Source organism: Notamacropus eugenii, chromosome 1 (assembly GCF_028372415.1).
Source record: "Notamacropus eugenii isolate mMacEug1 chromosome 1, mMacEug1.pri_v2, whole genome shotgun sequence".
NCBI lineage: Eukaryota > Metazoa > Chordata > Mammalia > Diprotodontia > Macropodidae > Notamacropus > Notamacropus eugenii.
The window spans coordinates 241729222-241752612 of NC_092872.1; positions in this window are offsets into that span (position 1 = coordinate 241729222).

A 23391-nucleotide genomic window follows, 5' to 3' on the forward strand; every position below is an offset into this window, starting at 1 on the left:
CTCTGGTTTCATTCCTTTGTCGGTCAGTTAGCAAGCATCGAGTCCTTTCTTTGTGCAGGCACTGTGCTAAGAGGTGAGTATAAAGAAAAACTGCCCTTTTCCTCTGACTGCTTACATTCTACTGAGGGAGATGATTTCTATACCAGGGGTCCATATGAGATACTGATGGAGATAGTGCAGGCGTAAGGTAACCTTCAGGAGGATTGTGTCAGCAGCTGGGAAACCAGCCAAGACCTACAGGAGGTGGAGGTGTGGAAAGAGAACATTCCAAGGATGGCGGATGGTAGCCATTGCAAAGGCACAGAGGTGGGAGATGGAGGGGTCATGTGTGAGTGATGCTGAAGTGGCTGGAGTGTGGAGTGCATAGAGGGGAATAATGTACAAGAGGCCTATTTATGGGTCAGACCTGCACTTTAGGCAGCTGTTTGGGGGGGGGGGGTGGAAGTTGGGAGGATAGATTGGAGTAGGGAGAGAAAGGCCCTCATAATGGTTCAGGGGAGAGGTGATGTGGTCCTGAACTAAGGTGGAGTGGCTGAGTGTTTATGGGAAGGAGACGTCAGTGAGATCTGACAGCCGACAAGACGACTTCCTGTGGAATGAGAGTGAGGAATTAAAAATGACAGCAAGCTTGTGAACTTAGGTTCCTTGGAGTATCATGATACCCCTAACAGTAGGGAAGTTGGAGAATGGATGATTTTAGGGGGCCATGAGTAATTTTGTTTTGGATATGGTGAATGTGAAAATATCGACAAGACCTCTAGGTGGCAGTGTCCAGTAGGGAGCTGGTGATGTGGACCTGGAGCTCAGGAAAGGACTAAGGCAGGATCTCTTGGGGAGGGGGAATGGCTTAAAATGTCACCCAGAAATGAACACAATACTCCAGGTAGGCTTTGACTAGGGCAAAGGACAAGCAGCACCCATCTCACCCTTTATTCCCATCTGAGAGCTCATTGGTTAGTGTTTCTTGTTTCACCAACCTCGTTAGGAGCTCCCCAAAGCCAGGGGGCTATATTGCTCTTGTCTGCACTGGGATGTAGCACAGGTCTGGCCATCTGCTACAGTCTCTTGTAATCAGAAACCAAATGATACTTGAGAGTTTGAACTGATTTTTTGGTTATCATTGTTCTCTGAGTAATTCTGCAGAGGGACTAGGTAGTCTGGCTGGAAATCAGGTCCCTTGTACACATCTCTATCCCCATTCTAAAGTCCAGCTGTGACCGAGTGACCGAGGACATTAAGATAGAGAATTAGGAAGCAAATCAACTCACTGATCAGAGGAGAGAGTATGACTGAAGAGCTTGACTTAACAGGACCCAGCAACTGATTCACCTCTGTACGTCACAGGGAGCCTAAAATTTGGGGAAACATGTCCATGGTTTGTGCTTGTATGAAATATGGTAGTAAATTTGTCACCAAGACACACTGTTGACTGTGATCTGACAGATTAAAGCCATATATTGGAGGAAGCCAAGGAGTGGAATGGAGGCTCCCTAATTATGGGATCTCTAAATAATTGCTACATTCATATACCAGTCTCTGCATTTGACCAGGATTCCCAGTATGAGAGGAACAAGGCTGGCAATAGAGTGGTAATCTCTTTTCTGATTATGTATTATACTTTCAGCCTTAAGGAATCTGTTACTTCCTTGATGATCAAGAAGTTTGTAGTTCACCTACAAAATCCATTGATAAGTTTTCATTCCTTGGGCAAGGATTGCAAATGAGTTCAGTTGGGGGTGGTGGGAGAGGGGAAGAAGGGAATGAAACCCTGTAATAACCTATCCCAACCTAGGGATACTTGCTATATAGTGGAAGGGTAGAAGGCAGGCTGAGGAGAAGCTCACATTATGGGGTGGAGGAGGGGAGAAGACACTAGTAACTTCTAAATTATTTTTGCTAAATAGGTACTATTTAGGTACCTGTGGGTTCAATTTTCTACTCTTAGAATGTGGCCTCTAATTTTTAGAGCCCTTAGATAGAGGTCTAGTTGCCTCACCTTAGTTATAACTATTTAGGTTTATGTCAATGAAAGTGAAAACGAATACATTTTGTCTAGTGAGATTTCAAATCCATACACACATACATGGTTGGCTGGTTGTCCTTCATCTTCGAAGAGGACCAAAATGACATCACTTTTGTAAAGTGAAATTTCAGTGTGTCCGACTAGCTGATCAGACCAATACAAACTTGGAATGCTCTATCACAGGTTGGGCACAGATAGTCCGTTTGAATATTTGGGGTGAATATCCTAAACTTGGGCCTCCTGCATTTACATTGTGCTGTCTCAATTCTGCTTTGCTCAAAAGAGTGCAGTACCTTTTTTTTATGTGGGCACGCCATGCTGAACGGTCCTGTGCCAGTGTCTCCCATGTTGCACAGTCAAATCCAAAGTTCTTGAGTGTGTCCTTGTGTCGTTTCTTCTGGCCACCATGTGATTGCCTACCCCATGCAAGTTCTTCATAAAATAGTCTTTTTGGCAAGCGTACATTTGGCATTCGAACAATGTGACCAGCCCATTGGAGTTGCGCACTCTGAAGCATAGTTTGAATACTCAACCAAAGTGGAGGGAGTGTTAGTGCATGATTTTCTGTTTGCAGATGATTGTGCACTCAATGCAGCCTCTGAAGCTGAGATGCAACAAAGTATGGATCGATTCTCTGCTGCCTGTGCTAATTTTGGCCTAATAACACCAAAAAAACACAGGTGCTCTATCAGCCACCACCACACCATCCATATGTGGAACCATCAATTACAACAAATGGAGAAGTTTTGAATGCTGTGAATGAGTTCACTTACCTTGGTAGTGTACTTTCCAGGGATGTGCACATTGACAATGAGGTTGATGCACACATTGCTCAGCGTTTGGGAGGCTCTGAAGAAAAGTTTGGGAGAGAAGAGGTATTAGACTGACTACCAAATTGAAGGTCTAAGAGCTGTTGTGCTGACCTCATATGTCTGTGAAACATGGACAGTCTACCAGCGCCATGCCAGGAAACTGAATCGTTTCCATTTGAACTGTCTTAGGAAGATTCTGAGGATCACCTGGCAGGATAAGGTACCAGACATTGAAGTCCTTGCTTGAGCTGAACTGCCAAGTATTCACCACACACATATACTACATAATACGTGTGTGTGTGTGTGTGTATATGTGGTTGTGTGTATATATACATACAACATACACATATTAGAAAACCTGGAAGGAGTAGAACTGACTTAATAGGTTCAAAGTGGAGCATTCCACCAGCTGTAATTTATATAAATGTAGTTTTGTGTTCAGGAAGTGGAGATGAGAAGTTACTAACCACAGGTAGATTACAAAGAGTTGAGTACTTTGAGAGTTTGTGAAGAAAAAGAATAGTTATTAAGGGAGACCTCACACAAAAGATGAGTTACTCAATAGGAGCAAGCTAATCCTGGGAAGACTAGAAGCTCATACAACTGTATGAGCTACAGAAAATATTTTTCTCTCACTAGCATTTTTACATTGATCCTATAGGATAAATGGAGATCAAATCATTCCTGACCAATTTTGGGATTGTAGATTTTAGGATTGGAAGGAGTTTTATAGATACCCTACCCCCCAATTTCACAGATGAGAAAGGCCAGTATTTGAACCAAGCATCCTTAATTCCAGAGCAAGTGCTTTTTCCATCCTGCCCCGTTTCCCAGAGATGAAATGACTTGTCCAAGGTTGGTGGCTGATCCAGGGTTAGAACCCAAGTCTCCGTTACATGTGACTCTAGACTTCCTAGTTCACTAGCTCCCTCCTGGTTGGGTGGGGGGGAAATGTCATTCCCCATCCTGTCCCCCTTCATCTCAACACAGACATATTCCACCCCAATCACCTAGAACAGCAAGAACATGTTATGGGTGATGAGGTCCAGAGAGAAAGTATGCTCTGGTAACCAGCATAAGCTGTTACTGTTTGTCCTCCATTCTCAAAGAGGACCATGACATGAGGAAGATGTCATGACTTACAAGTGAATTGGAGTTAAGTGAATGAGGGCTGTGGGAAGTCATCACCCTCACTGCTCCAGAGCCATCTGGTCAGTGGCAAGATATAGATCAGGATGACTGGAGATAGCCATCACCAGCAGAGGCACTTTGGCTTTGGAGTCAGAGAACCATGTTCAAATCCCTCCCAGGCACTTAACTCCTAGTGTGAGCTTGGGTAGGTCATTTCAGTTTCCCCATCTGTAAAATCAGAGGGCTAGGTTACGTGGCTTCAGAGGCCCCTTCCAACTCTAGATTTATGATCCTATGATTTTAAGTGTTCATAAAAACTAGGACCGTTGCTCCCATGTCATCCCACAAGAATGGCCACTAACTAGCCAAAGAAACTCAAGGACCTTTAGATAATCTCCACCTGAGGAATAGAGAGGGTGGCGGTTTACAAGTAACAATGAAAGTTAAAGCATCTTGCATCTCCAGGTGCATCAGGGGGGGTTCTAGCATTCCTTAAAAGTACTTCAAAGGAGAAGAACATTTAGAAAGGATGTGAAGAAGCTGAAGGGACATTCTAACTTGCAGTAAGAAGTTAGAGAATAGAAGAATGAAACAAAAGAAGGACCTATTTGGAGCTACTAGAGATGAGGTGCTTTCTCTAGAGTTGGAGTTGGCTCGTTTCAAGAGGAAGTTGTTCCTCACACTTCTTGATCTCCTGTGGTGGGAAGACCAGATGAGTTCCTTTTTTGGGGGATACAGAGATCTATTTGTTAACCTGATGATAGGGAAATCTCATCATCTTGGGGTGTGTATCCATCCTTGGTCAAAGCCTCGGAAAATGTATCCAATTTAATTTCCTCCACCCAGATCAGATGATTGTGTGAGAATAAGTAATAGCATGTGAAGGAACCTAGGAAACACAGGAATGATGTGCTCTTAGTAGACTATGCTTGGCAAAGGAAAGGAACTAAGAAATGAGACTATTTCAGAGAATCCTGGGAAGTATGAACTGATGCAAAGGAAAGTGAGTAGGACCAGGAAACAAATTATACAAATGCCAAAAGCATTGTAAAGCAAGACATTTTGCAAGCCTTAAGAACTCTGATCGATGCAATGATTTATGAAGAAACATGTTTGCCAATTCCTTGCAGGTGATGGATTCAAGGTGCAGACATACTTTTTTTTGAAAAACATGGCCATTGTGTGGATTTATTTTACAATGGTGATGTTAAAAAAAAAAAGGCCAGTGAAATGTATTTTTAAATGGCATAGAAACAGAAAAAAGTACTTTCAAGCAGGACAGTTTTGAAAGAAATATCTGTAATCTATTGTGTGTGTTTTAAAAAGCATTTTTTAAAAAAACTTCCTTTTCATTTTTTCTCCAAGGCTAAATAGTTACAGGCACACCTGGAAGATATTGCAGGTTTGGTTCCAGACCACCACAATGAATATTGAAATAAAGCAAGTCACATGACTTTTCTGGTTTCTTGTGTTATCCATCCTTTTTTCAGAAGGACCAATGACATTGAGTGTGATGTCTTGACTTGCTCATGAATTAAAGTGAAACAGAATTTAAAAGAAGTTGGCCTCACTCTCTCTTCCTAAGTCATGGAAGTTCAGTGGTACAGCAAAAGTCAAGATGATGGCAATGGCCCAAGGTGCGCTGGACAAATGACCAAACTCTGAGCACTGCCAGCACCTACTTTAGCTGCCTTCATGGCTCTTGAGACAAATTGTTCTCATCTGCCTGTTTGGTCAGGGAAATCTTCACGTTTGGTGTAGACATCCCCTGGTTAAATGCCTAATATGTGTGGACAGTGGAAAGCATTTTACAAATATTTCATCATCTAGTCCTCACCCTGGAAAGTGTGATTATTATCCCCATTTTACAGATGAAGAAACTGAGGTAGAAGTTGTGACTTGCCCAGGGTCACACAGCCAATGTCTGAGCCTAGACTTGAATTCAGTTCTTCTGGTTCCAGGTTCAGTATCAACCAGCAAGAGCTAGAAATCACCTCAGTAGATCACGTAGTCCAATCCTTTCATTTGACAGAGTAGGAAAGTTATATTTATACTACACTGTGGTCTATTCAGTGTACAATTAGCATTATGTCTAAAAAAAAAATCTACATTTAAAAATACTTAATTGCTAAAAAAATGCCAACTGTCATCTGAGCCTTCAACGAGTTGTAATCTTTTTTGATGGTGGAGGGTCTTGCCTTGATGCTGAGGACTGCTGACTGATAAGGGTGGTGGTTGCTGAAGGTTAGGGTGGCTGTGTGTGCCAGTTTCTTAAAATAAGACAACAATGAAGTTTGCCACATTGATTGACTCTTCTTTTCATGAAAGATTTCTCTGCAATGCTGTTTGAGAGCACTTTACCCATAGTAGAACTCCTTTCAAAATTGGAGTCAATGCTCTCAAACCCTGCTGCTGCTTTCTCAACTAAGTTAGTGTAGTAGTCTTCAATATTGCTGTGTCTTGGGGAATAGGGAGGCAGGAGGAGAGGGTGAGAGATGGGGAATAGCTGATTGGTGGAGCAGTTGGAACATACATAACATTAAGTTCTCAGTCTTAGGTGGGCAGGTTTGTGGTACCCCAAAACAATTACAATGGTAACATCAAAGATCACTGATCACAGGTCACCATAGCAAACATAATAATAACAAAAAAGTTTGACGTTGGGAGAATTACCAAAATGCGGCACAGAGACACGATGTGAGCATGTGCTGTTGGAAAAATGATAGACTTGGTTCATGCTACATACCTTCAAGTTGTAAAAAACGCAGTGAAGCAAAACACAATAAAACAAGGTCTGCATGTATTTAACTTCTTTTATAGATAAAGATAGAGATCAAAAAAAGAACGACTTGTTTAAGCCCATAGAGCAGATGCTGACAAGCCTGGGATTAGAGCCTTCCCACTTATACCATAATGCTCGTTGGATTCCCTAGACCTCTTATCCTACAAAAATATAGATATAGCTATATATAAAGGATATGTATATATAAAGGTCTATTTATATATGTAAAAATTTATACATGTGGGTATGTATTTATAGAAGTTATATATACATATGTATAATACATATTATAATATATATGTATTTATATCTATCTAATCTTATGGTGTGTGGTGGGAAAAAGAATAAATTGGTTAGACTCCTCGTTTACCCTTAAAGTGCAGGGCCCAAGCTGTTCTGCATTAATTTTATTATCCTTCATACAGACATCATAAGGCTGACTTGGGAGAAAGGTTTAGGACTCAAGGTGATGGTTTAGTCTCCTGGAAGAGGCTAAATCCTCGAATGAGCCTCAAATCTAAGGTATGATGATGTCACATTCTCTGGGGATTTGCTCGGCTCAGCTGAGACTGTAGCTAGCCTATTCTCTCCTTACTACTTTTTACCTTAACTTTAATGTCATTTAATGTCTAGACTCTCCCCTACCCCTAAATAGCAGCAGAAATAAAGAACTCTGTTCCTTTTTATTATGAGAACTTGGCTTGGAGGGAAACTTTCCCAGGGCTGTCACCCTTGAGGTCACTGCAGCTGGTCCTGCTGAATCCAGCAGCAGGAGGAGAATTCCCTAACTTCTACCTTATGGCAAGTGGAAGAAAAAGGAAGAGGAGGAAAGGAGAAGAGGTTAGTACAAGGGTGAAGACAATAAGTCACTCCAGTCCTCAAAGCTGGACATTCCCTTACTCCCAAAGGTCTCTGAAGAGCTGATAGAAATCACAGAATCTTTAGAACCCTAACTCTCAGAGACCCAAAATGACATCTACCTTAGTTCCCTTTACCCCAGGAAAATGTGTGAGGGAAAAACCCTATGAATGATAGGGCAAGTCAGACCAGAATTAAAAAGGTAGCTAGATAAGACCTTACCCTGTTGGGCTTAAGTTTTGTCCATAAGAGGGTCACATGTCCCCATTTCACAACTGCATCTTTCCTTAGAACCCTCCACAGATGCTCATCTACAGTCCTTGGGGACAGAAGTGGCAGTCTTATTTGGAGGATATCCAGGCTCTTCACCTTCGCCTTCCATTTCCAGCTGGCCCTGGAGTCAGGAAGACTAAAGTTCTAGTCTGACTTCAGATGCTTATCAGCTGTATGATCCTGGGCAAGTATCACTCTCTAATTTTGTTCAGCTGTAAAATGGGGAGAATAATAGTACCTACCTTCCAGGGTTGTTGTGAGGACCAAAAGGAATAATTGTAAAACATTTAGCACAGTGAAACTGAGGATGGGATGAGGGAAACTCATCTAGTTCTATGGAAACTTGGCCCTGACTCTATAGATTGTATGATTCCCTTTTTACTTGAGATAGGTATACTGAATGGGAACTGAGAATGAGCTGTTCCTAAGGATCAATTTCCTTGTCTTAGGGTACAGTGAACCATGGCACTGTAGGAGAGAACAAGAAGTGTTCTTTCCATGTTTATGGTTGAACTCATGCCCAGGGACCTTCAGAAGAACCACTGAATCCTAAGTGTCACCAAAGTACCCCCAGTCCTCTTTGCCACTCCAGAGGCCGAGGGTTGAGAGTCCCCATGCATTTTGCCCAGGGTAAGCCACCTCTGGAATATTGTGTGCAGATTTGGGCACCACCTTTTATATTGATAAACTAGATCCTGTTCAGAAGAAGGCAGTCAGGATGGCAAAGGACCTTGAACTAGGGATGTTTGGCCTAGAGAAAAGAAGATGTGAAAATGGGAGAAGGAAAGCCCTTCAAATGCTTAAGGGGAGTTATATAGAGAAGGATTGGAATCTTGGATGGAAGTTGGAGTGATCAATTTAGGCTCAATATCAGGAAAGATGGCCTAAGGATTAGAGAGGTTCAATGATGAAAGCTTCCATTAGGTGTTTATTCTATACAAAGCACCATGTCCCTAAGGTACAGTGGCAAAGCAGGTGGTGATGTTTCTTCTTTAGTATTATTTCCATTGATAAAATCACATCTATTTCTGATGAGTAATTGGACAGTGGATTTTGTTGGGGAGAGCTTTCTTTTCTAAATCTTCAATAATTGTGGTTGCCACAGAAGAAACAGTGATCTGGTCCAGTTTTTGAAGCAGTTGCTTCCCAGGATGATGGATATCAGGGCTGGGCTGGAAGGAGGACACTGGAAGGCACTGGCCTTCCTGGAGTTCACCTGCTGATTAGGGCTTCCTTGGTTAGTATCTGGTGCTAGTGGAGGGAAGAAAGGTAAAGCCCTTTACACAGAAGTTCCCAACTCAGTGATGGTTCTGGGGATCAGACTAGAAGTGGAACTGGTCATCTGGGCAATGCCACTTTTCCCAGCTTGGACTCAGAGTCCTGGGCTGTCTCTATCAAGGTCTGAGGGGAGATGGTGGTGTTTAAGTTGGTATGGAGGGGTAGTTGTGAGATTCACCCAAAACATGCTGCCTCCTTCTGTCTCCCTCAGGGACTGTTGCTGCTTCAGGTAGACTGAGTTGCTTGTCCTTTTCCTAAAAGGGACCTAGGCTGATTAGGGAGGGAGGTAATGGGTTCCCTTTTGTTGTGGAGTCTTCAAGCCAAGTCTGAATGACCACTTGTCAGGTTTTATAATGCGGATTCCTTTTGGGTATCCAGTTCTAAAGGCCAACTTAACCCTGGCCTTCTACCATGACCCTTGGGGAGCTTAAAGCACATGGTTTGGGGAGGATATCCATCTTTTCTACTCCCATAAAAAAAACTGAGGTCAAATTCAGTTCAACATCTATTAAGTACCTACCGCGTGCACCAGGCACTGTGCTAAGCATTGAAGTTACCAAAAAAAAAAAGACAAAAGAAAGTCTTGCCTTCAAGGAATTTATAATCTAATGTGAGAGACAACATGCAAACAGATATGCACAATTTACATATAGAGTAAATAGGAAATAATTAATAAGGGAAGGCATTGGATTTAAGAGGGTTTGGGGAAGGCTTCCTGTGCAAGGTGGTATTTTAGTTGGGACTTAAAGGGAATCAGGGAAGTCAGTGGTAGTAGAACAGTGTCACTGGATTGAAAGGTACCAGTGGGAAATGAGATGTAAGGAGACTCAAAAGGTTGTTCATCCTTCGTTTTCAAAGATGACCAATGACATCGTTGGTGGTATCTTGATTTGTGAGTGAACTGGATTTAAGCGAGGCAGAGTTACACAAAATCATCAGCCTTTCTCTTCCCAAGTCGTTGAAATCCAGCGGCTGGACAAATGTCAAGGTGACTTTCAATGGTCCAGGATGCAATCGATGACTTTGGTGTCTTTGATACCTGACCAAGCTAGGTAGGAGAGTGCTAGGTTATAAAGGGCTTTGAAAGCCAAAGGGAAGATAGTGAATTTGCTCCTGGAGGCATTAAGAAGGCCCTGGAGTTTATTGAGTGGGGATGGGGGGGTAAAAAATCAGGCCTGCATTTTAGGAAAATCACTTGGGTGACTGAATGGAGGATAAATTGGAATGAGTAGAGATTTGAAGCAGTCAGACTTCTCCACACCCAGCTATTATAATAGTCCAAGTATGAGGTGATAAGATTCTGCATCAGGGTGGGGACAGTCTCAGAGCAGACATGGGAGTGCAATGAAAAGATGTTGAAAAAGTGAAATAAGCAGACCTTGACAACAGATTGGATATGAGGTGGTGGGGTGGTGGTGAGACATAGTGAAGAATCCAGGATGGCTCCTAGGGTGGGAGCCTGAGGGGTGGGGATATGGACATTACCTTCTACAATAATAGGAAAGGTGGGGGTGGATTGAGCAGGAAAGATCATGAGTTCTGTTATAGCCATATTGGATTTAAATTCTCCCATCTAGGTCAAATTTGAAGGGCTTCTTACCCTTCTGTCTTCCTCTCCTAGAATTCTACTATTACTTATTAGCTTCATTACTTTTGACTTTAGTATTATCTTTCCCAGAGACTTCCCTGGAAGAACATGTTCAGACTCTCATGCCTCAGTGAAGATATAGCAGATACTTTTCTACCTGATAGGATGATCTAGGACAGTATCAGTAGGAAAGGTAGGGAGAAGGGGAAGCAGAGGCAAAGTCAAGCTTTATTAATGTCAACTTTGCCTAGTCAGGTAAAAGAGGTAGAGAGAAATCCAGACTGGGATCTCCTAGGACAGGACTGGGATTGAGCACAGCTGTGCCAGACACAGAATGATTCCCAGCTCTCTCCCAGCCCCTGAATTTTCCCTAGGCTTTTTACTGCTAGAGTCTCACAATTCACAAACAATTAAGCAAGGCACTGTGCTAAAGATGCAATTAAAAAAAAAATGGCAGTCTGCCCTGAAGTAATTTATAATTTAGTTATAGGAAACAGATCAGGTGGCATTAGAAACTTGGCTAATCCTACCCAGAAATACACTTAGGCAATGCTAGTAGGTGAAGGGGCCACATGTACTTAACTAGTCATGTGACCTTGAGTTAGTTACTTAAACTCTATCTGCCTCAGTTTTCTCATCTGTAAAATAGGAATAGTAACACCTACTTCCTACAATTGTTGTGAGGTTAAAATGAGATATTTGTGATGAGCTTTGATGATATTTGCAAAGAACTTTGCAAATCTTAAAGCCATATTTAAGTGTATATTGTATACATATTAAATGTATATAAATATACCTATATTTAACTGCTAGGTAAGGACGTGATGTCAGCCACTACCACAGCTCATAGAATAATCATTACCCAGGGTACATCAGGCTATGACATAACTCTGACCCAGGTGGAAAAGGTTAAATACACAGAGGAAATGCAAACAAGTTCCTGGGGGCACCCACCCAACTCCTGTGTGCCAAGCCCTTGGCTAGACAAGAAACTGAGACATGGCTCCAGTCCTCAAGGTGCTTAGTCCAGGGCTAGGGTGGGGAAGGAAAAGACAGATGAGGTTCAAATGTGAAATGAATCAGGTTGACTCATTAAGTGTCAAGTGAATGGTTGAAATGTCATAGGAACTCAGCAGAGGGAAGAAGGATCTTTGGTGATATCAGACTACATCTTGTAGTCTGAGTGTGGGATTTGGAGGTGGAGTGGAGGGGGAAGAGGACTTGGGTTAGTCAGGATTTGGATAGACAGAAAGGAAGGAAAGAATATCTGTGAGAGAACGGCAATGAGCAAAGGTTTATGGGTAGGAACAAGTATGGCCCTTTTGGGAGAAATCAAGGGTATTTGCTATAATTGAGGGTTGGTATGTAGGGGTAGGGGCAGTGAGGTGACACAGTGGACAGAGCACTAGGCCTAGAGTCAGGAAGACTCATCTTCCCAAATTTAAATCTGGCCTCTGACACACTGGCTCTGAGACCCTGCTTGTCCAACTGGAAAGCAATTGAACAGCAGCGATGTAGGGATGTGATTCAGACATTAAGCCCTTGTTTTGCTTAATGCCCAGTACTGGGGAAACAAACACAAAAGTGAACAATCTCTTCCCTTAAGAAGTTTAAATTCTCTCAGAAGAAACAACAGCAGGTATGTACACAAGCATGCATGAAGTATCTGCAAAATAAACCCAAAGCCATTTTAGGGAGGGAAGGCTTAATGCATGAGGTCAGAATAATAAAACAAACTTGGCTGGATAGATCAGATAAGGGAGGGTCTTGAATTCCAGGTTTTGTTGTTTTCCAGTCATGTCCAACTTTTCATAACTCCATTTGTGGTTTTCTTGACAAAGATACTGGAATGGTTTGCCATTTCCTTCTCCAGCTCATTTTGAAGATGAGGAAACTGAGACAAACAAGGATAGTGACTTGCCCAGGGTGACAAGAGGTAGAAAGTGTCTGAGGCTAGATTTGAATTCAGCAAGATGAGTACTTATTCCTGACTTCAAGCCTGGCACTCTGTACACCCTGAATTCCAGGAGAAGTGGTTAGATTTTGCCCCGATTGTTCCATTGGGGAACCATCAAAAAATCAGACAGGGAGAGAACATTATTGTAGTCAATCGCTTTACCAGGCTTTCTGAGGTCTCTAGACTCAAGCCCAGGTAGTTAAATGTTGAATCACCTGGCTCTGTCTAGCAAAGGATGTCTCAATTCTGACCATCTTTCTACCCTCCCACGGTACCAAATGTGTAGGTCATGACCACTGTGGACCACAGAAGATAGCATTCCCTTTTTCCCAGTCACACATGACCTCCCTGGGGTTTATTGCCACGTTCATGTACTTATACCTTAAAGGTGATTCTCTTGCTCCAGGAGTCTGAGGGGATAAGGGCCCAGGTTTCAGAGATCAGGATCAAGTCCTCTGCTTGGACCAACTGCCCATACCCAAACAGGTATAGTACACACTCACTACCAACTGAGATTCCTCACATCAAATGGCCACTGCTGGGATAGAAGATGAGGCCCAAACAAGGTCCCTGATCGCTCAAGGGAGGGTCTTAGTCTCAACTCAGACACAATCCTACATAGTCCAGAGAAAGAAAACAACCTTCAGTCTGGTTCCCTGGCCCACTCTCAATCAATCAAAAAACATTCTATTGTGTCTGCTATGTGCCAGGCATTATGCTAAGCACTGGGGAAACAAAAAGAGGCAAAAAAAAATTTTCTGCCTGTCCTATCTCTGTCTCTCTGTCTCTTTCTGTGTCTGTCAATATCTCTTTCTGTTTGTCTCTCTCCTACCTTGGAAGAGAAAGCAACTGTTCTGAGCATTTAACCCCTGGTTTGGTCCCTCTGATCACATACACACACCACCCCATCCGGCTGACTCTGATTTTAATTTCAGTTTGAGACTCAAAAGGGGTAGGAATAGTGGTTAGAAGGGCCCTTTCACCTTCAGCTTTAATTTCACTTTCTCCTTCACCAGAGGGGACTTTCAGTTCTGCCACCGTATGACTGCTACAGTCCCTGCACAGAAACTGCCATGCCCACATTGGGCAGGTGCTAGAAGCCAGGACTCCTGGGTTCTCTGATTAGATGGGTCACCTAGGTATCGTGTGAATAGTCATCTCTGTCTTTACACTTTAATTTCTTCTTTTGGGAACCTAAGAATTATCTCCTGTCCCTGGCCTCTCAGCAAGGCTAGCCTCGTCCTTTGGGGAAGTAAGTGCATGTCTGTGTAATATAAATGAACATTGTCAGAAAGGTCTCTTTACTCAGAAATCTTTTTCTCAGTAGCTTCACACAAAGCTAATGAAGTTCCCCCTTTAGGCCCTTAAAGACAGCTGTTCTAGAACCCCTTACTAAAATGCATATATCACCAGGAAGGAAAACTGAGCTAATGACTTACTGGGCTCTGTTAACATCCACCTGGGAGTCATGACCAGAAAGAATGAGACCCTGGCTGAGGTCACTGGACACCATCAGGGTGAAGTCTGCAGAAAGAGAATGATCATTTACATTTCTCTGGCTCCTTAGGGGTATTGGATTTACATCTGTCAGACTCCATCCTTCCATCCCCTACTTCCAGATTCTATGTCCAAGACATAGGTGTTACATGGCAGAGTTAGTATTTCGTCTCAGGTCATGCCTCCCTCAAAATGACTATTTGAGGTAAGGCAAGGATTATTATCCCCATTTTACAGATGAGGAAACTGAGGTCCAGAGAGGTCTCTAGTACCACAACTAGGACTCCAACCTTAGGCTTTTTAGTCCAAATCCAGTGGTCTTTCCATTACACCACGCCCTGGGAATCACCAGAGGTTAACTTTACCTCTGTCATAATTTTGCAGTGGGTTGGCCCTTTCTGTGGCAATGGGGATGGGGTATATGAGAAAGAGATTTCATGATAAAGATTTAAAGTTTAGATGATTGCTGAGTGCTGTTTGTTAGTACAAGTCAGGATATGTATCTCATTATATTATATAGTTCTGTCCCAGTGCCTCTATGAGCCTAGTCCTGTTCTAGGCTGTGATTTGAGAGAGCTAGAGATTCTCGGTCCCTGCCCTCAGTGAGGTATCTGTCTGATTGGGGATTGTGCTGTTCCTTTCAGAATCTTACCACCATAGTGATGGAAACAGGAGTTTGACCTTCTAGGTCCATTGTGCATCTGTCCTTGGCGGGTAGGGAGATATGACTAAGAAAAATATAACAATAGCAAACATTATACAGCACCCACTAGTAGTATCTAGCATATTACCAGCCATGTACTGTGCCAAGTGCTTTGCAAATATTATCTCATTTGACCCGTACAACAATCCTGGAAAGAGACAGAGACAGATAGACAGATGCAGAGAGAGACAAAGAGAGACAAAGAGAGATAGAATGGGCAGGAAATTTCTTTTGGCTTCTTTTTGTATCTCCTGGGATTAGCATAGTGCCTGGCACATAGTAGTGCTGTTATTATCCCCATATTACAGATGAGGAGACTGAGGCAAATGGTTAAATGACTTGTCTAGGGACATACATCTAGTAAAAGTCTGAGGCCAGATTTCAGTTCAGGAAGATGAGTCTTTCTGACTCCAGACCTGGCACTGTGTCCACTGTGCCTCCTAATTGAAAAAGAGGGCATTGGATAGTGGGAAGAGGATTGATCTGGACTCAGAATGCTCACACTCTGTGAGCCCTAGCTTCCTCCTCCCAAATAGGAATGACAGTAGGTATGCTACTTGATTCATGGCTTGTAAGGATAAAATGAAGACATGCAAAGTACTTCATAAACAGTAAAGCTACAGACTATGGTACTGGCAATATAATAGAAAAAGGGCTGAATATGGAGTCTGGAGAGACCTGGATTCTAATCTTGCCTCTGGGACATTTACAACTGGAATGATAGATCTGCATCAATGACAAGAATTTGCATACCAGGAGTTCTCCACATAGATGAAACCATAGATCCAGACCAAAAATGAACTTTTATTAATACACACACACACACACACACACACACACACACATGCACACACACATATGCACACACACATATGCACACACAGACACTTGGAGAAAGGCATCTAGGTGACATGAGTCTGGAGTCAGGAAGACCTGGCTTCAAATCCAGTCTCAGATACTTACTAGCTGTGTGATCCTGGGCAAGTCACTTCATCTTTGTCTGCCTCAGTTTCCTAAACTGTCAAATGGGGATAATAATAACACCTACCTTTCAGGATTGTTGTGATGATCAAATGGGCTAATAATTATAAGATGCTTAGCATAGTGCCTGGCATATAGTTGATACTTTTAAAAAAATGCTAGTTATGATTAGCATTATTTTCACTACAAGAGAAGATTAAAATATAACTTCATTCTACATTTCCTCTCAAGCAATGTATTTTCCAATGTGAGGGGGATAATGCAAATCCTCCCAATCCTTTCTGTTCTTGTCTAAGAGCCTCTAACTCTTTGGATCATGGACAAATCAACTCACTTCTCTGGGCCCATTTCCTGGTCTGTGGTTTGAGTAGATGCCACTAAAATTTTTGCATCCAAATCTATGATCCTGTTCCTGACTACCAAACTGAAAGTCTACAGAATCTGTGGTGCTGACCTCATTGTTATATGCCTTTGAAACATGGACAGTCTACCAGTGCCATGCCAGGAAACTGAATCGCTTCCATTTGAATTGTCTTAGGAAGATTCTGAACATCACCTGGCAGGATAAGGTACCAGATATTGAGGTCCTTACTTGAACTAAACTGCCAAGCATTCACACTCTGCTTCAGAGAGTACAACTCTGTTGGGCTGGCCATGTTGTTTGAATGCAAAAATGTGTGCTTTCCAAAAAAGACTATTTTATGGAGAACTCACACATGGTAAGCATTCACATGATGGTCAGAAGAAGTGATACAAGGACACTCTCAAGGTCTCTCTTAAGAAATTTGGAATTGATTGTGTGACTTGGGAGACACTGGCACAGGGCCACTCAGCATGGTGTGCCCCCATCAGAGAAGGTGCTGTATGTGCTCTATGAGCAAAGCAGAATTGAAACAGCTCAAAGGAAATGAAGGATATGCAAATTTAGAGTATCTACCTCACATGTTCACATGAACTATTTGTGACTATGGTAGAGCATTGCAAGCTCATATTGGTCTGATCAGTCACAGTCAGACACATTGAAACTTAACTCTAACATAGTGATGTCATTTTGGTCCTTTTCAAGAATTAAGGACAACAACCAACCAACCAAGGTTGCTTCCATCTCTGCTTATCTGGGCCTACCATCTCTCCTGACTTCCAGCCTAGAATCTTCAGGTGTCTTGACAGCTCCAGAAGGATGTTTGTAGACATCTTAACATCAACATGATCAATACCAATTTATTCTCTTGGCTGCCCTCTTCCTAATTTTCCTATTGCTGCTGAGAACACTATCATTGTGCAGATCATCCAGGTTCACAAACCTCGGTGTCTTCGTTGGCTTCTCACTCTTACTACCCTATCTCCAATCTGTTGGCAAGTCCTGTTGGTTCTGCCTTCATAAAATCTCTTGTATATGCCCCCCCTCCTATCCTTTGACACTGATCCTTGGTACATACCCTCATCATGTCATGCCTGGACTATGTCACTCTCTCTACTATTTAATAAACTGCAATGACTCCCTATCTTCTCCAGGATCAAATATACAATTCCTTCAGCTTCCAGTTAAAGTCTCTCTTTCATTCATTATAGTGTCTTTCCTCTGAGACCACCCCTCAATCTACCCTGTCTGTATCTTGTTTGTAGACTGCGACTACCTGCTGGAGTAAATATTTGTTGAATGATTGATTGGTTAAGCAAGGTCCTACCCTGAAAATTTCCTGCTGGGTCAAGAAGGGGAAATATAGTCTGGAAATAAGTCGATAAATGCTTGTTGACCAAATTAACTTAGACGCAGTTAGTGGCCAGTGAGACAAGACAACGATTAATGTCAAAGAAGTGAGGGTGAAAGTGTTTAGGGAGCAACAGACTCAATAAGAATCAACCATGGGTCGTGTCAGCTGAAAAAGCTAATGTGATTTTTTTGGGAAGTAGATGGATGAATACCCACTATGCAGTTTAGTCTTAGAGTGTTGACTAGGGCAACAAGAGGTTAAATGACCCCTGCAGGGTCACACAGCCAGTATGTGTCAGAAACTTGATTTCAACCTACTCTTGATCCTGACTCTGAGTTTGACTTCCTAGCCTTTAAACTGTACAACTGCCTCTCAATGTACGTGTACTACGCATTTAAAAAAATGTTTATGGACAGCTTTTATTTCCATATAACATACATTTCCCATTGTATCCTGCCCCTCTTCCAGAGATTCATCCCTTATAATATAGAAAAAAAAGGAAGAATAAAGTTCAGCAAAATTAATCAATGTATTAAAACAGACCAGTTTTATCTGCAGTCTTGAGGACCCACTCTGCAAAGAAGGGTCAGAAGTAGATGAGTCTTCTCTTGTCTCTTCTTGGGGCCCAGGCTTGATCATTCTAATTTTGCAGTATTATCAGAAGTATCATAGTGTCTAGTGTTGGGAAGGTGGTGGCCATCCTAATGGACTCTGTCCTTGTCAATCCACATCTGGAATTTTGCTTTTTAGGTCAAGAGGCAATATGTTAGGAGGGATATTAGCCAAAGTAAATAGAGATATCTATAATTTGGAGATAGAAGGACCTAGAAGGGTATACTAACTCTCTTCAAGTATTTGAAGTATTGTCCCAGAAGAGAGATAAAATTTGTGCTGCTTGATTGACCTTAGAAAGTAGATCCAGAAACAAAGAACAGAAATTACAAGAAAGAAGATAGAAATAACTAGCATTTGTATAGTGCTTTAAGGTTTACAAGTAAGGTTTTATAAACATTATCTCATTTTATCTTTGCAACAGCTCTGGGATGTAGGTGCAAGTATTACCTCCATTTTACAGATGAGAAAATCAAGTCTGAGAAAAATTAAATGACTTGCCCAATGGCACATAGCTAGTAAGAGTCTGAGGCTGGATCAGAACTCAGATCTTTCTAATCTCGAGTTCAGAGCTTTATCTACTATGCTATCCAACTGCCTATTCAATTTACCGGCTCAGCTCAGTAGGAAGAAAATGTTTCTAATAATCAGTGTGTCTAAATATTTAATGTGCTGCCTTGGGAAGGCATTGAGTTACCCCTCTCTAGAGATTTTCCAGCAAAGGCTGCAGGAACTGCAGTTCTTGGGTAGATACTAGTTGTGTGTGGATGTCTGTTCAAGTGTGGGTTGGACTTGTTGACCTCAGATTTTCCCTTGAATTCTGAGCATTAGGGGTTCACCTTCACTATCACAAAATTAAGTTAGTCTCATTCATTCAGAGCTTAGTCTCATTCATTCAGAGTTCACTCTTGTGAGTCAGGAATAATTTTGACATGGGGAGTGGCGTGGGGTAGAGAAGGCAGTGTGGTGTGGAAGAGTCTTAGATTAGGAATCAGACTTTGGTTCCAGCTCAGCCAATGACTCATTATGTGATCTTGGGCATTCCCCTTCCTTTTTCCGTGTCTTTAATTCTTCATCAGGAAACAGAGGAGGTTGGACCAGACCCTACCCTGCTACTCTGACTCAATGGGATTGGTGTCACCTAGAAAAGAGCAAATACAAGGTGCGAATCAAATTTCAGGAGGTGTGTTTAACCTACTAATGCCAGAAGCTGATTTTAAAGGCTTTATATATAGCCTTAATTGTTTGTGTAGCACCATATATCTGTATGTTTGTCTTTTCATGAAAGCAGACCCAATAAGAATAAATACTGACATTTGTAGAGTGCTAAGCATGTGTCAGGCAATGTGCTAATTACTTTTGCAATTATTATCTCCTTTGATCCTCACAACAGACCTGGGAGGTAGGTACCATTATTATCCTAATTTTACAGATAGGGAAACTGAGGTAATCAGAGGTTAAGTGACTTGCCCAAGAATCCAAGCTAGGGGTAACCTTTTGTTCACCTAGTTTGAGTAATATGTACTCAGAGAAACAAAAAACAGCAGGATGAATGGATGGATAGATGGATAGATAGATGGGTAGATGGATGGGTGGAACATTCATCTTTATGGCACTAAGCATTGGAGATGCAAATAGAAAAGTCATACGGTCCTATTCTTAGGGAGCTCACATTCTAATGGGGGAGGCAATGCAGAGAAAAGGTTTCAGCTGCAAGTCAGATGGAAAATTCAAAATTCAGTCATTTAAACATGGTGCTCATTCAGGCTAGTTTACCCTATTGGTCCAAATTAGGCATGTCTCAACTAGCCACCAGGTGGCGACCTAGGTCTAGGTTCAAGGGTTCATAACAAAGCCTTGTTGCTTATTTCTTGAGGGTCGTGTGAGGATAGCTCTTAAAAAAAATTATTCATCTTTAGTTTTCAGCATTCGCTTTTTTAAGACTTTGAGTTCCAAATCTTTCCCCTCCCCCCTCCTCTCTCTCCTTCCCATGACAGCAAGCAATCTGATATAGGTTATACATGTACAATCATATTAAACATATTTCCACATTATAGTCATGTTGTGAAAGAAGAATCAGAACAAAAGGGAAAAACCATGAGAAAGAAAAAACACCAAATAAAAAGAAAATAATGTGCTTTGATTTGCATTCAGACTTTCTCTGGATAAGGATAGCATTCTCCAACTTGAGTCTTTTGGAATTGTCTTGGATCATTGCATGGCTGAAAAGAGTTAAATCTATCAAATTTGGTCAACACACAGTGCTGCTGTTACTGCATACAATGTTCTCTTGGTTTTGCTCACTTCACTCAGCATCAGTTCATGTAAGTCTTTCCAGGTTTTTCTGAAATCTTCCTGCTCCTCATTTCTTATGGAACCATAGCTTTCCATTACATTCATATAACACAACTTGTTTAGCCATTCCCCAGTTGATGGACATCTACTTCAATTTCCAGTTCTTTGCTACCACAAAAAGATTTGTTATAAATATTTTTGTACATGTGGGTCCTTTCCCCATTTTTATGACCTCTTTGGGATACAGACATAGAAAAGGTATTGCTAGATCAAAGGGTATGCACAGTTTCATAATCCTTTGAGCATAGTTCCAAATTGCTCTTCAGAATGGTTGGATCAGTTCACAACTCCACCAACAATGCATTAGTGTTCCAATTTTCCCACATCATCTCCAACATTTATCATTCTCCTGTTTTGTCATGTTAGCCAATCTGATAGATGTAATGTGGTATTTCAGGGTTGTTTTAGTTTGCATTTCTCTAATCAAGAGTGATTTAGAGCATTTTTTCATATGACTATAGAAACCTTTAATTTCTTTCTCTAAAAACTGTCTATTCATATCTTTTGACCATTTATCAATTGGGGAATGACATGTATGAGAATAGCTCTTTTATAGTGAGGGACAGAGACCCCTGACTTTCTCTTGTGCAGGACTTTGGGTAACTGTGAGGTGGGCTTTGAAAAGTGTGACTGCATCAATGTACTAGCTTTTGTTGTTGTTCACTTGTTTTTTCAGTCATATCTGACTTTTCATGACCTCGTTTGAGGTTTTCTTCGCAAAGATACTGGAGTGGTTTGCTATTTCCTTCTCTAGCCCATTTTACAGATGAGGAACTGAGGCTAAAATAAACAAGGCTAAGGGGCTTGTGAAGGGTCACATAACTCTCTGAAGATGGATTTGAATTAGGTCTTTCTGACTCCAGGTCTGGTATTCTCTCCACTGAGCCACACTGACTCACATGTTGCCCTGTCCAACCTGTGATAATTTTTTTGAGATGTTTGAGATAGCTGGTCAATCAGAAACCAGTGGAGAGATCTCTCCATGGCCCAGATTAGGAGCCAATGTTTAGAATAAGAAAAATGGATAGCCCCTCCAGGATTTAAGGGAAAGATTGCAGAGTCAGAGGAACTGGGTTTAAATCCCACCTTTGTCACTTACTATTTCTATGACCTTCAACAAATCACTTAACTTTTCTGGGTCTCAATTTCTTAATCTATAAAATAGTACAATTGAACTAGATGACATCCAAAGTACCTTCCACTTCTAGATTTGTGATCCGGAAAGTGATGGTCTTGAAGTTAGGAAGGCCAGAGTTAGAATCTTTCCTCAGGTGTTTCCTAGCTGTGAGTAGTGGGCAAGTAATTCAACCTCACTAAAACCGTTTATTCATTTGAAAAATAGGGAGAATTATACCTGTAGCATCCGCTTTACTGAGGAGGAATGAAATAATGTTTCTAAAGCATTTTGTAAATGTTACACTTGTTTAACTTTTGCTGCTACTATTACTGCTGCTGCTGCTACTATTACTACTACTATTGCTGCTGCAACCACTACTACTGCTACTATTATTACTGTCGCTGTGGCTACTACTGCTGCTACTGTTACTACTGCTGCTACTGTTACTATTGCCGCTACTGTTACCACTACTGCCGCTACTGTTACCACTACTGCCGCTACTGTTACTACCGCTGCTACTGTTACTACTACTTCTGCTACTGTTACTACTGCTACTGTTACTACTACAGCTACTGTTACTACTACTGCTGCTACTGTTACTACTGCTGCTACTGTTACTACTGCTGCTGCCACTGTTACTACTACCGCTACTGTTACTACTACCGCTACTGTTACTACTACTGCTGCTACTGTTACTACTACCGCTACTGTTACTACTACCGCTACTGTTACTACTACTGCTGCTACTGTTACTACTACAGCTACTGTTACTACTGCTGCTACTGCTGCTACTGTTACTACTACTGCTGCTACTGTTACTACTACAGCTACTGTTACTACTGCTGCTACTGCTGCTACTGTTACTACTGCTGCTACTGTTACTACTACTGCTGCTACTGTTACTACTGCTGCTGCCACTGTTACTACTACCGCTACTGTTACTACTACTGCTGCTACTGTTACTACTACTGCTGCTACTGTTACTACTGCTGCTACTGTTACTACTGCTGCTGCCACTGTTACTACTACCGCTACTGTTACTACTACCGCTACTGTTACTACTGCTGCTACTGTTACTACTACAGCTACTGTTACTACTGCTGCTACTGTTACTACTACTGCTGCTACTGTTACTACTGCTGCTACTGTTACTACTACTGCTGCTACTGTTACTACTGCTGCTGCCACTGTTACTACTACCGCTACTGTTACTACTACTGCTGCTACTGTTACTACTACCGCTACTGTTACTACTACTGCTGCTACTGTTACTACTACTGCTGCTACTGTTACTACTGCTGCTACTGTTACTACTGTTGCTGCTACTGTTACTACTGCTGCTACTGTTACTACTGCTGCTGCCACTGTTACTACTACCGCTACTGTTACTACTACCGCTACTGTTACTACTGCTGCTACTGTTACTACTACAGCTACTGTTACTACTGCTGCTACTGTTACTACCGCTGCTACTGTTACTACTACTTCTGCTACTGTTACTACTGCTACTGTTACTACTACAGCTACTGTTACTACCGCTGCTACTGTTACTACTACTGCTGCTACTGTTACTACTACTGCTACTGTTACTACTACTGCTGCTACTGTTACTACTACTGCTGCTACTGTTACTACTGCTGCTGCTACTGTTACTACTGCTGCTACTGTTACTACTACAGCTACTGTTACTACTGCTGCTACTGTTACTA